Source organism: Macaca fascicularis, chromosome 20 (assembly GCF_037993035.2).
Source record: "Macaca fascicularis isolate 582-1 chromosome 20, T2T-MFA8v1.1".
NCBI classification, from domain to species: Eukaryota; Metazoa; Chordata; class Mammalia; order Primates; family Cercopithecidae; genus Macaca; species Macaca fascicularis.
The window spans coordinates 11,471,631-11,485,250 of NC_088394.1; the positions used below are offsets into that span (position 1 = coordinate 11,471,631).

Below are 13,620 nucleotides of genomic sequence, written 5' to 3' on the forward strand. Positions count from 1 at the left end.
GTGATCCCTCCATCTCCTCTTCTGCAAAATGGGAATGCCAACAGGATCCACTTCCTAAGATACTGAAAACATCGGGTGACGATGGTACATATAAAGTGCCTGACACACACACCAAGCTCAAAAATAGGTGACAGCCATTACCATCTCAGTCCTCCGTGTCATTCAAAACAACAGTTCCACCACCAAGAGCCAAACTGTGAAACTCCCCCTCTGACCACAACTTTCTCTCACTCCTGAGGGGACTACTTTTTGTCTTTGCAGGGATCTCCCAAGACTCCTGGGCCCCTTACGTTCCCCCAGAATCGTGTTCAACTTGAACAGGTGCTATTTCCGCACAGCATCCAACATCCCCAACCCCAGACAGGTAGAAACCCATTGTTTCAAGAAGAGGAGACTGGGTGTGGTGGCTCACGCCTGTAATCCCAGCACTCTGGGAGGCAGAGGTGAGCAGATCACTTGAGGTCAGGAGTTCAGGACCAGCCTGGCCAACATGGTGAAACCCCACCTCTACTAAAAATATAACAATTAGCTGGGTGTGCTGACACACGCCTGTAGTCTCAGCTACTCAGGAGGCTGAGATAGGAGGATCACTTGAACCTGGGAGGCAGAGGTTGCAGTGAGCCGAGATCATGTCACTGCACTCCAGCCTGGGTGACAGAGTGAGACTCCATCTCAAAAGAAAAAAGAAGAGGCGAGAAAATGACACAGTAATGAAAGGGGGAAATGAGATTACACAAGTAAAGTGTTGTCAAGGCGGGAAGAGTCCTGATGGGGGCTTCTGTTCAACTTTCCTCTCTTTCTAGATCCATTTATGCAGCTCTGGGCCCTTGTCACCCATTGTCTTCCTCCCTGGAGGGAAGCACAGTAGATTCTCAACCTGAAATGTGCACGGAAGCCACCTGAGGAGGTCTCATGTCGTGCACAGGACACATGGATTCAGATTTCAGGTGGGATCTGGACATGAATTTCACAAAGAAAAAGCCCAGCTCTGCCCAGGTTCAGCAAACTGCAACCTAAGGGCCAAATCTGGCCATGGCCTGCTTTTGTAAATAAAGTGTGGAGTCTTAATTAGGGAGAGTCAGGTTGGCAGAAATGAGGGAAAGCAAAAAAAAAAGGCTGATAAGCTATAAATCTACCTCTGTTCATTGTCCAGAACACACAGCCCTCCTTCACAAATAACAGTCTTTTTTTTTTTTTTTTTTTGGGACAGAGTCTCACTCTGTTGCCCAAGCTGGAGTGCAGCGGTGTGATCTCGGCTCACTGCAGTCTCTGCCTCCCAGGTTCAGGCGATTCTCCTGCCTCGACCTCCTGAGTAGCTGGGATTACAGGTGCCTGCAACCACACCTGACTAATTTTTGTATTTTTAGTAGAGACGGAGTTTTGCCATGTTGGCTAGGCTGGTCTCGAACTCCTGACCTCAGGTGATCCACCTGACTCAGTCTCCCAAAGTGCTGAGATGACAGGTGTGAGCTACCGCTCCTGGCCAAATAACACAACCTTTCTGCACCCAGCTGTCATCCAACCTTAAGCTGATACAAAAATCACAAGTGAACTCACTGCAACATTGGCATTATCAGTACTTCACAAAGCCCTCTTCAGCACACAGCACAAGCACCATCCTAGAAAATCCCCAGCAAGCCTTTGTTTCCTGGCAGTCAGCTCCTCTCTTGCTGGCCTGCCCGTTGCTCCTTTGAAATGTACTTCCATACTTTCTCTAATAAATCTGCTTGTCTACCTGTTTAACTGTGTTGGTAAATTCTTAACCCTGTGCCACCAGCCCCAGGTAGTTGCTGCTCACCTGTGACATAAACTTTTTGTTGGTTTTGTTTTTGTTTTTGTTTGTTTTGTTTGTTTTGTTTGTTTTTAAGACAGGGTCTCACTCTGTCACCCAGGCTGGAGTGCAGTGGCGTGATCAAGGCTCACTGCAGCCTCGACCTCCCAGGCTCAAGCACTGCTCCCACGTCAGCCTTCCAAGTAGCTGGGAATACAGGCAGACACCACCACACCTGACTCATTTTTAAATTTTTTTGTAGAGATGGGATCTCACTCTTTTGCCCAGGCTGGTCTCAAATTCCTGGGCTCAAGCTATCCTCCCATCTTAGCCTCTCTAAGTGCTATAGTTACAGGTGTGAACCACTGTGCCCAGCCTATAAATAAGGTTTTACTGGAACACAGTCACACTCACTCATTCGCTGGACTGTCAAGCCCCAAATACCCAGAGAGTGTGCCAATCCCTGCTCCAGACCAGCAAGAACAACTTGGTGATGACATTAGGCTCCCTTCAAAACAACCCAAAATGAAGCAAACTGCCCCTACCTGCTCCCCAAATCCACACCCCAAAAAATCTGCTTTCAAAAGCTGGGGGGTGGTTGCTGCCTGACTGGCAGAATCCCAAGGGGTTGTGTTCTTTCTTGGAGTGGGTGAGGGGGTGGTGATTGGGAAGGGGTATGAGAGAGACTTCTAGATGCTGGAATGTTCCATAGCTTTAATGACTACACGTGTAAAAATTCACTGAACCATACAAATTTCCTATTGGAAGCCGCTGACCAAAGCCAAATCTTTGCAAATCACTCTAAACATTTTACATGTGATACAATCCAGCAACCACAATCCCCAGTGTTTACCGAAGTGAGCTGAAAACCTACGTCTGCACAAAAAGCAACACACACGTTTACAGCAGCTTCATTCATAATTGCCAAAACTCAGAAGCAACTAAGATGTCCTTCAGGCCGGGCGCGGTGACTCACACCTGTAATCCCAGCACTTTGGGAGGCCGAGGCGGGCGGATCACAAGGTCAGGAGATTGAGACCACGGTGAAACCCCGTCTCTACTAAAAATACAAAAAATTAGCCGGGCGCGGTTGTGGGCGCCTGTAGTCCCAGCTACTCGGGAGGCTGAGGCAGGAGAATGGCGTGAACCCGGGAGGCGGAGCTTGCAGTGAGCCGAGATGGCGCCACTGCACTCCAGCCTGGGCGACAGAGCGAGACTCCGTCTCAAAAAAAAAAAAAAAAAAAAAAAGATGTCCTTCAATTGGCTGGGTGTGGTGGCTCATGCCTGCAATAGCAGCTCTTTGGGAGGCTGAGGTGGGCAGATCACTTGAGACCAAGAGTTCCAGACCAGCCTGGCCAATATGGTGAAAACCCATCTCTACTAAAAATACAAAAAAATTAGCCGGGCATGGTGGCACATGCTGTAGTCCCAGCTGCTGGAGAGGCTGAGGCATGAGAATCACTTGAACGCATGAAGTGGAGGTTGCAGTGAGTCAAGATCGCACCACTGCACTCCAGCCTGGGTGACGGAGTGAGACTCTGTCTCAAAAAACAAACAAACAAATAAGATGTCCTTCAATAGCAGAATGGATAAACCGTGGTACATCCAGACAACAGAATGTTATTCAATGCTAAAAAGAAACGAGCTATCGGACCTCAAAAAGGCATGGGGGAGCCTTCAATGTATATTGCTTAGTGAAAGAGGTTAATCTGAAAAGGCCGTGTATGGACAACTTCCACTATACAACGTACTGGAAAAGGCAAAACTCTAAAGACAGTAAAAAGATCAGTAGTTGCCAGGAGTTCCAGAGGGTGGGGAGGGATGAAGAGGTGGAGCAGAGGGGACTTTTCGAGCTGGGAAACTACTCTGTATGATGTTGTGATGGAGGATATATGACATTACACATTTACCAAAACTCACAGAATGGGCCAGGCCTGGTGGCTTACGCCTGCCTACAATCCCAGCACTTTGGGAGGCCTAGGGGGCAGATAGTTTGAGTCCAGCAGTTCAAGACCAGCCTGGCCAACATGGTGAAACACTGTTTCTACTAAAAATACAAACAGTAGCCAGGTGTGGTGGTGCACACCTGTAATCTCAGCTACTCAGGAAGATGAGGAAGAATTGCCTGAACCCGGGAAGGGGAGGTTGCAGTGAGCTGAGATCCCACCACTGCACTCCCACCTAGGTGACAGAGCAAGAGTCTGTCTCAAAAAAAAAAAGAAAAAATATCAACCTGGGCAACATGGTAAAACCCCATCTCTACCAAAAAAAGAAAAAAATAATGAAGTTAGCCAGGCATGGTGGCACACGCCTATAGTCTCAGCTACTTGGAGTGCTGAGGTGGGAGGATGGCTTGAGCCTGGAAGGTGGAGGTTGTAGTGATCCGAGATCACACCACTGCATTCCAGCCTGGGCAACAGAGCAAGACCTTTTCTCAAAAAAAAAAAAAAAAAAAGAAGAAGAAAGAAAGAAAGAAAAAAAGAAAACAGAAAAAAACCTCATAAAATATACAACAAGAGTAAACCCTGATATAAACTATGGATTTTAGTTAATAATAATGTATTGGTTCATCAAGTGTAACACATATACCACACTAATGCAAGATGTTTAAAATGGAGAAATTGGGGGAGAAGGGGAATATATAAAAATTTTATGAACTTTCTCCTCAAACTTTGCTACAAAACTGAAACTGCTCTAAAAAACAGAGCCAGGGCCAGGCATGGTGGCTCACACCTGTAATCCCAGGACTTTGGGAGGCTGAGACAGGTGGATCACTTGAGGTCAGGAGTTCGAGACGAGCCTGACCAAAATGGTGAAACACCATCTCTAAAATACAAAAATTAGCTGAATGTGGTGGCAGGCGCCTGTAATCCCAGCTACTTGGAAAACTGAGGCAGGAGAATCCCTTGAATCTGGGAGGTGGAGGTTGCAGTGAGCTGAGATTGCGCCATTACACTCCAGCCTGGGTGACAGAGCGAGACTCCATCTCAAAAAAAAAAAAAAAAAAAAAAAAGAGCCAGGGCCAGGCGTGGTGGCTCACACCTGTAATCCCAGCATTTTGGGAGGCCAAGGTGGGTGGATCATCTGAGGTCAGGAGCTCAAGACCAGCCTGGCCAACATGGCGAAACCCTGCCTCTATTAAAAATACAAAAATCAGACAGGTTTGGTGGCGGGAGCCTATAATCCCAGCTACTGGGGAGGGTGAGGCACAAGAATCGCTTGAACTGGGGAGGTGGAGGTTGCAGTGAGCCGAGATCGCACCACTGCACTCCAGCCTGAGTGACAGAGCAAGACTCCATCTCAAAAAAAAAAAAAAAAAAGAGCCAGAATTTGTAAAGGTGGATGGACATAGGTATGAGGCTCTGTCTAGATAGAGTACACAGAGAAACAGAGGAGGCACAAATATCACCTTCCCACAACTTCCAAAGCAGGTCTGATTTGGGGGTGTAAACCCTGAATATCTGAGACAGGTCTCAGTTATTTTAGAAAGTTTATTTTGCCAAGGTTGAGAACACCCTCAGGAGGTCCTGACGACATGTGTCCAAGGTGGTCAGGGCACAGCTTGGTTTTCACATTTCAGGGAGACAGGAGACAACAATCAACATATGTAAGACGAACATTGGGGCCAGGCTCGGTGGCTCATGCCTGTAATCCTAGCACTTTGGGAGGCTGAGGCAGGCGGATCACCTGAGGTCAGGAGTTCGAGACCAGCCTGACCAACATGGAGAAATCCCATCTCTACTAAAAATACAACATTAGCCAGGTGTGGTGGCACATGCCTGTAATCCCAGCTACTCGGGAGGCTGAGGCAGGAGAATCACTTGAACCTGGGAGGTGGAGGTTGCAGTGAGCTGAGATTGCGCCATCGCACTCCAGCCTGGGCAACAAGAGTGAAACTCTGTCTCAAAAAAAAAAAAGATGGACATTGGTTGGGTCTGGAAAGGCAGAACACCTCGAAGCAGGGAGGGGGCTTCCAGGTCATAGGTAGAGTAGAGACAAATGGTCACATTGTTTTGAGTTTCTGATGAGCCTCTCCAAAGGAGGCAATCAGATATGCATTTGTCTCAGTGTGCAGAGAGATGACTTTGAATAGAATGGGAGGCAGGTTGGCCTGAAGCATTTCCCAGTTTGACTTTTCCCTTTAGCTTAATGATTTGGGGGCCCCAAGATTTATTTTCCATCCACAGGGGAAGGTGAGTTTATCCTAAATTCAGCAGTGACCTAACAATGTCTTTAAAAGTTGTCCTGTGGCCAGGTGCAGTGGCTCATGCCTGTAATCGCAGCACTTTGGGAGGCTGAGGCAGGAGGATCACTTGAGGCTGGGTGTTTGAGGCTGCAATGAGATATGATCACACCACTGCACTCCAGCCTGGGGAGAGAGGGAGACCTTGTCTAAAGAAGAAGAAGAAAAAAAATCCCTTTACTTTGAAAACTGTACTCTTTTTTTTTAAAGCCCATCTCGAACTAGAATTCCTCATCAAACATCCCATTTTAAATTCTGTGCCCTCTTTCAGACACTGGAAACCTTCTTGCTTCTCAGTATGGCAGGCCTGAAGAAAGGCATCCTCTTCCCTTCTTGGTTTGCTCTGCTCTGTGATGATGTCTAGAATTTGTTTAAAAATAACCTGAGTGTGCGGGGGTGGGAGGGAGTGAAGATGAAACTCGCCACATCCTGGTGATGACTGGGGATGGGCAACGGGAACATCAGGTTCGTTGTTCTCTGTACTTTTACGTAAATTTGAATTTAAAAGTAGAATAAGAAAGAAATCGGCAGAAGCAGCCCTGACTTTGCATTGAGGCCAGATGCCTTTTGGGATAAACCAAGCTCACGGGCTGATATTCTGGGTTCCTAGATGGCCCAGCTGTGGTCCAAAAAAAAAAAAAAGAAAATTTAGACCTAAAAATCCCCCGTTGAGTAATGGAATATTAGAGCTGGATGCATGAAGAAAATTCCAGAAAGCAGGTCCTTTCTTCTGGGCTTACCAGTTCCTCTACAGAAAAGAGGCCACCCCTCTATGAAGTACAAAAGCCCAACCCTCCCTGCACCTGGCCAGCGTGGTGCCAGGAAAGTCAGCGAGTCCAGCCCCACGCTCCTGCTCCATGCTTGCTAGGTATGCAGTCCTGGACAAACTACTGAACCCTTTTTGATATAGGAGTTAAGAAGAAATTATTTAGGCAGATAGTGAGGGTACGAGAGTCCTCTGTAAGGTTTTCCTTTTAATGAAAAGTAGCCCCCAAATTATTTTCTTTCCTAACAAAGAGCAGCCTGTAAAATCCAGCTGCAGATAAGCAAGCTGGAAGCTTGCACAGGTGAACGCCAACAGCTGTGCCAATAGGAAAAGGCTACCTGGGACTAGGCACGTTCAAAATGGCGGCTCCATCTTCTCTTCTCCTTTCCAGTCACATGTACAGAAAGGGGCAGAAAACATGGCACCGGCCAAGTGGAAAGCTCATTTGCATAATAAGATTAGGGTGGGGTGGCCAGCCTTCCGTGAGTGCTATGTGAATGTCACCCCTAGACCAAGCAATCTGTGGGCTCTACGAAAATCAGACACCACCTCCTCAAGCCCGTCTATAAAATCTGGTGCAGTCTGCAGTGGGCTAGTTTTTCGCTTTCAGAAGCCCCTCTCTCTCACAAGGGAGGGAGCTGTTCTCCTTTCTCTTTATTTTGCCTGTTAAACCTTTGCTCCTAAATTCACTCCTCATGTGTCCGTGTCCTTTATCTTCTCGGTGCGAGATGACAGACCCCAGGTATTTACCCCAGACAACGATGCCGCTTCACTTTGAGCCTCACATGATCCATCCATAAAATGAGACAGTCACATTTACGTCAGATGCCGGAGGCCTTCAACTAATAGAGTCAAACTCTGTAAAATATTTAAAGGGGTTAATCCTGAGCCAAATATGAGAACTGTGACCCATGACACAGCTCCATGGGGTCCTGAGAACATATGCCCAAGGTTCTCAGGCTACAACCTGGCTTTATACGTTTTAGGAAGACAAAGACATCAGTCAATACATGTAAGATGTACCTTGGTTTGGTGTGGAAAGGCGGGACAACTCAAACAGGAAGGGCCCTTCTGCGTCATAAGTAAATTCAAAGATTTTCTGATTGGCAATTGGTTGAAAGAGTTATTATCTACAGACCTGGAATCAAGAGAAAGGAGTGTCTGGGTTAAGATAAGGGGTTGTGAACAAGGTGTTTTTTTGGTGGTTGTTGTTTTGTTTTGTTTTTGAGGTGGAGTCTCACTCTGTTGCCCAGGCTGGAGTGCAGTGGTGCCATCTTGGCTCACTACAACCTCCACCTCCTTGGTTCAAGTGATTCTCCTGCCTCAGCCTCCTAAGTAGCTGGGACTACAGGTGCCTGCCACCACACCCGGCTAGTTGTTTGTATTTTTAGTAGAGACGGGGTTTCATCATGTTGGTCAGGCTGGTCTCTGTTGGGGACCAGCCTCAACACCACTAGTAGGGTACCCAAAGTCTGGTGGGTTAAGAGTTCATAAAGGTGGGAGCCGGAGGGCCAGAGCAAATCAGAGGCTGCAAAGGGCTCAGAGTTCTGGTCTCCACACTATTTATTGAGTACAATCACTTAGGTCTGAGAAGCAGATGTTCAGGGGTGAAACCGGGAAAGGGAGACAGTATGTCATGCTGTAGCAGTTTAAATGAATCTCCTTCGTGCTCAAACAGCATATTTTGAACTTATCGGAGAGTAGCTGGTGAGAGCGGGCTTAACTAGGAGCCTGCACATCTGTCCACATTCCAGTGCTTCAAAGGAGTGTCTTTCTCCTTGAACACAGTGTTTGCAGATAAAAGAGCAGGTCTCGCTCTGAACATGGGACCATGATGGCAATTTCCTCCTCAGAGGCCTCTTGTGACTTTCCACAACTTATTGTCCCATATTTTTATGGCCAGTTTATGCAGGCACCCCACAAGCAATTTCCCAACAGGTCTCGAACTCCTGACCTCGTGATCCACCTGCCTCGGCCTTGCAAAGTGCTGGGCTTACAGGCGTGAGCCACCGCGCCCGGACAAGAGCAAGGTTTTTATATCACAGATGGCGCCTCCCAGTAGCCAGCTTCAGAGAGAACAGATGGCAAATGATTTTTACCAGCCTTGAAAAGGTGCTGCTCTTCGTGAATTCTCTCCTGGATCAGGGGAAGCACCTGGAAAGGGAAGGGGGTTCTCAACAGAGTGCAGACTTTCCCCACAGGAGACAGCTCTGTAGGGCTCCTTCAAAATACGTCAAAAAATGTATTGATGAAAAGAGTCAAACTCTGTCAAACATGTGATGAGGTTTATTCTGAGCCAAATAGGAGTGACTATAGCCCATGACATAGCCCTCAGGAGATCCTGAGAACATGTGCCTGAGGTGTTTGGGGTACAGCCTGGTTTTATATATTTTTGGGAGATATGAGACATCAATCAAATACATTCAAGATATACATTGGGGCTGGGTGTGGTGATTCACACCTGTAATCCCAGCACTTTGGGAGGTTGAGGCTGCTGGATCCTGGATCACCTGAGGTTAAGAGTTCAAGACCAGCCTGGTCAACATGGTGAAACCCCCCCCCCCATCTCTACTAAAAACAAAAACAAAAACAGGCCTGGTGGCAGGTGCCTGTAATCCCAGCTGCTTGGGAGACTGAGGCAGAAGACTTGAACCCAGGAGGTAGAGGTTGCAGTGAACTAAGATTGTGCCCCTGCAATCCAGCCTGGGTGACAGAGTGAGACTATGTCTCAAAAAAAAAAAAAAGGGTACAATGGTACATTCGTTTGTTTCAGAAACGCAGGACAACTCAAAGAGGGGCAGGAGGAGGGGGCTGGTTGGTAGGGACCTTCTAGGCTATAGATAAATTTTAAATTTTTCTGATTGAAAATTGGTTGAGTTTCAAGACCTGGGATCAATAGAAAGGGAATGTGCAGGTGAAGTTAAAAGATTGTGGAGACAAGGTTCTTTTGAAGTCTTACAGTGGCAGCCCTTAGAGACAGTAGAAGACAAATGTTTCCTATCCAGACCTGTAAAAGGTGTTAGGTTCTCAGTTAATCTCTTCAGGATTGGGAGGGTCTAGAAGAAAAAATCTAACTATGTTAATAGAGATTCTTTACAGATATAAATTTTCCCCCACAAAGAACAGCTTTGCAGGACCATTTCAAAATATGGCAAAGAAACATGTCTTGGGGTAAAATATTTTGAGTTTCTTCTTTGTCCTGTAATGTTACACTAGCATCAGGTTGGAAAGTAAGTCGCGATATATAGGGTTAAATAAAACCCATCTGATGAGAATTTATGGTTTGTAGGGCATGAATCCCCAGACCCCTTAGATAGGAATTTGGGCAAGATAGGATAAAAATTAGAGTTTAGTCCTCAAATGTATTTTGGGGTAAAATACTTCAATTTCTTTCAGGGCCTGCTATCTGTGCTGTTGGTATTTATTGCTACAAACAATCTGTTTTGTCAACCTTAAGGTCTCTGTGTTAATGTTAATGCTGGTCAGCTGTGCCTGGATTCCAATGGGAGGAGGGTAGAACGAGGCACGTCCGACCCCCACCTCTTTCCATCAGGGCCTGAACTAGTTCTTCAGGTTAACTTTAGAATCCCCTTGGCCGAGAGGAGGGGTCCATTCAGTTGGTTGGGGGGCTTAGACTTTTGTTTTTGGTTTACAGGCTTCCGGGAGATAAAACACCTACCATGCTATATCAGAGACAGTCCTCCAGCGGCTGTGGTTTGTATCACTCTACTTATTACTTGACTCACTAATAGTCAACATTTTTGAGAACAGAAAAAGAGAAAAAAAACGTGACCAGTAATGCTCTTTTTGGACATCCTTTGTCAGGCGAATGTTTTTCCCCATTGTTAAAAATAAGTAGGGTGTTGCTATTTCTTTCTTTGGCCCTGACACCCACTTACACTCAGGTGGCTTCTCCGCTACTGACGTAGGAGTTCAGAGGAAATTATTTAAGCATATAGTGAGGGTATGGGAGTACCAAGTAAGGTTTTCCTTTCAATGAAAATCAGCCCCCAAATTATTTTCTTTTCTAACAAAGAGCAGCCTGTAAAATCCAGCTGCAGATATAGACAAGCGAGCTGGAAGCTTGCAGGGTGAATGCCACGAGTTGTGCCAGTAGGGAAAGGCTACCTGGGACCAGGCATGTCCAACATGGAGGCTCCATCTTCCCTTCTCTCTCTCTCTTTTTTTTTTTTTTTAATTGAGCCCGAGTCTTGCTCTGTTGCCCAGGCTGGAGTGCAGTGGCGCAATCTCGGCTCACTGCAAGCTCCGCCTCCTGGGTTCAAGCAATTCTCCTGCCTCAGCCTCCCGAGTGGCTGCGACTACAGGTGCGTGCCACCATGCCCGGCTAACTTTTATTATTATTATTTTTATTTTCAGTAGAGACAGGGTTTCACCATGTTACCAGGATGGTCTCAATCTCCTGACCTCATGATCCACCCACCTTGGCCTCCCAAAGTGCTGGGATTACAGGTGTGAGCATCTTCCCTTCTCTTCGCCAGCCATGTGTACAGTAAGAAGCAGACAACATGGCATGGGCCAAGTGGAAAGCCCATTTATGTAATAAGATTAGGGTGGGATGGCCAGCCTTCCCTGAGCGCTATGTAAACGTCACACCTGATCCAACCAATCTCTGTGCCCTATGTAAATCAGACACCACCTCCTCAAGCCTGTCTATAAAATCTGCTGTGGTCCACCACCGGCCAGATTTTCCCTTCAGAAGCCCTTCTCTCTCACTAGGGAGAAAACTGTTCTCCTTTATCTTTCTTTTGCCTATTAAACCTCCACTTCTAAACTCATTCCTCATGTGTGTCCGTGTCCTTAATCTTCTTGGCACGAGACAATGAACCCCAGGTATTTACCCAGACAACACTGCTTCACTAGCAACAGCATGCCACCATGAAGATGCTGGGTTCAAGGGACCCCCAGGTGCCAGGGGAGGCAGCTAAGATGATGTTTGCCCCAGAAGAAGTACATTCCCAGCCACTTCTCCATCCACTAGTTCCACCATACCTCCTGGAAGTTACGAAATACAGGACCCACAGCCCCACCCCCAGACCTCCTGAACTAGAATCTGCACTTCAACAAAACTCCCAAGTGATTCTTCTGTGTGTGACAATTGAAGTGTTCTCCTCTCTTCCATTTTCAAGATGAACTCAGTTTCAGCAACAAAGCAGAAAGGACTTAAGAAACCCAAGCCTAAAAAAGCAAAGGTCCCTATGAACCCTTGAGGAATGCTGTGGGGCCTGCACTAACCCAGGGGATGAACCGCCTGGGATGACCTGATTTTTCTTTTCTAGAGTGACCTAGATGCAATGTTAGCTCCATCATCCTTCTGAAACTGCCTTCTTAATTCAAAAGACAGCACATCCTCTGTGCTGTAAAAGTATTTTTCACAGTTCTGGAGGTGGGGAAGTCCAAGATCAAAGTGCCAGCATACTTGGTGTCTGGTGAGGGTCCGGTCTCTGCTCCCAAGATGATGCACTAAACACCGCACCCCCCGGAGACAAGGAACACTGTCCTCACATGGCAGAAGAAGTACATTCCCAGCCACTTCTCCATCCACTAGAAGAGCCCTGAGCCAAGACTCACTCCCACCAGCCCCTTTCTAAAGGTATGAAACCCACTCATAAGGCACAGCCCTCACGGCCGAATCATCACTTACAGGTCCCAGCTCTTAGCAGTGTTACAATAGCAATCAAATCTCAACATACATTTTACATGGGACAAATATTGAAACCATAACAGTGGCAATTCTTGGCATTGCTTGGCTCGTGGCCATATCATTCCAATCTCTGCCTCTCCCTGTGTCTTTATCCTCGCATGTCCTTATAAAGACCCCAGTCATACTGGATTAGGGGCCTGACCTACTCTGGTATGACCTCATGTTAACTAACTACGCCTGCAAATACCCTAGTTCCAAGTAAGGTTCAATTTTTGAGGGGGTTAGGATGTCAACATATCTTTTTGGGAAGACCCAGCTCAACCCATAATATCTGCCTTAGGACAAACGAGGCCAAAGAAAATAACTGAGGTAGGAAGAGGACATTGTGCTATTTTACAGATGAGGACACTGGTGCTCAGAGAGGTGACATGAGCTGCCCGGAGTGGGAGTAAAGAAGCAGTTATGTATGCAGGTGGTGCACAGGGTGAGGGCGCTCAGCTGAGATGGGGGTGGGGGTCAAGTGCTGAAATCTGCCCATGCTCCACTCCCCAGTTGGTACCTGGTAGGGGTCTGTGTCTGTCTGAGAGGGGGCCTGTCCTAGTTTTCAGGACAGCATCCTGTGGGCTAGCAGCTGCTCTGAGTGGCAGAATCAACAGGAGGTCCTAGATTCCCACTCACTCTCAGCCCAGGATTTCCAGGCTGCCCCTGGAACCCTCAGATGAGCAGGCTTAACCACAGAGAGCTAGTAAGACAGGCGACCAAGGCCAGTCTCCACTCAGAGGAGCCGGGGCTCCCTGGAGAAATGGCAGATTCCAGGTACAGATGGAGAAATGCACACAATGGGGCAGGGATATTGGAACATCCCAGATGGCAAGGAAGCTGCCAGACACCATGAGAGTCAGGTTAAGGAAGTCGTTTGAGCCTAGGAGTTTGAGACCAACCTGGGCAATATGGTGAAAGCTAACTGGAAGAGGTTCCCGCTGGCCAACAGTGGGACAATTTGAGTAGCAATAACAATATGTCTGCATCCATGAGTTTATGTGATACTTTTTTTTTTTTTTTTTTTTTTTTAAAGACAGAGTCTTGCTCTGTTGCCCAGACTGGAGTGCAGTGGAATGATCTTGGCTAATTGCAATCTCCACCTTCCAGGTTCCAGTGATTCTCCTGCCTCAGCCTCC

General features: G+C 47.1%; 1 protein-coding gene across 26 annotated transcripts in view; it reads right to left on the bottom strand.

The window, feature by feature from the left end:
- The window catches only part of TVP23A (trans-golgi network vesicle protein 23 homolog A), a 62,069-nt gene that overhangs the window by 24,964 nt on the left and 23,485 nt on the right, over nucleotides 1–13,620 (bottom strand). For 3 of the 26 annotated variants that reach the window (XR_012429251.1, XR_012429250.1, XR_012429252.1), the window contains exon 3: nucleotides 7,804–7,918. The exons of the other annotated variants lie outside the window; for them this stretch is intronic. The gene's annotated coding sequence lies outside the window, so the exon portion shown is untranslated. The remainder of the gene's footprint in view (nucleotides 1–7,803; nucleotides 7,919–13,620) is intronic. 26 annotated transcript variants of the gene reach the window in all.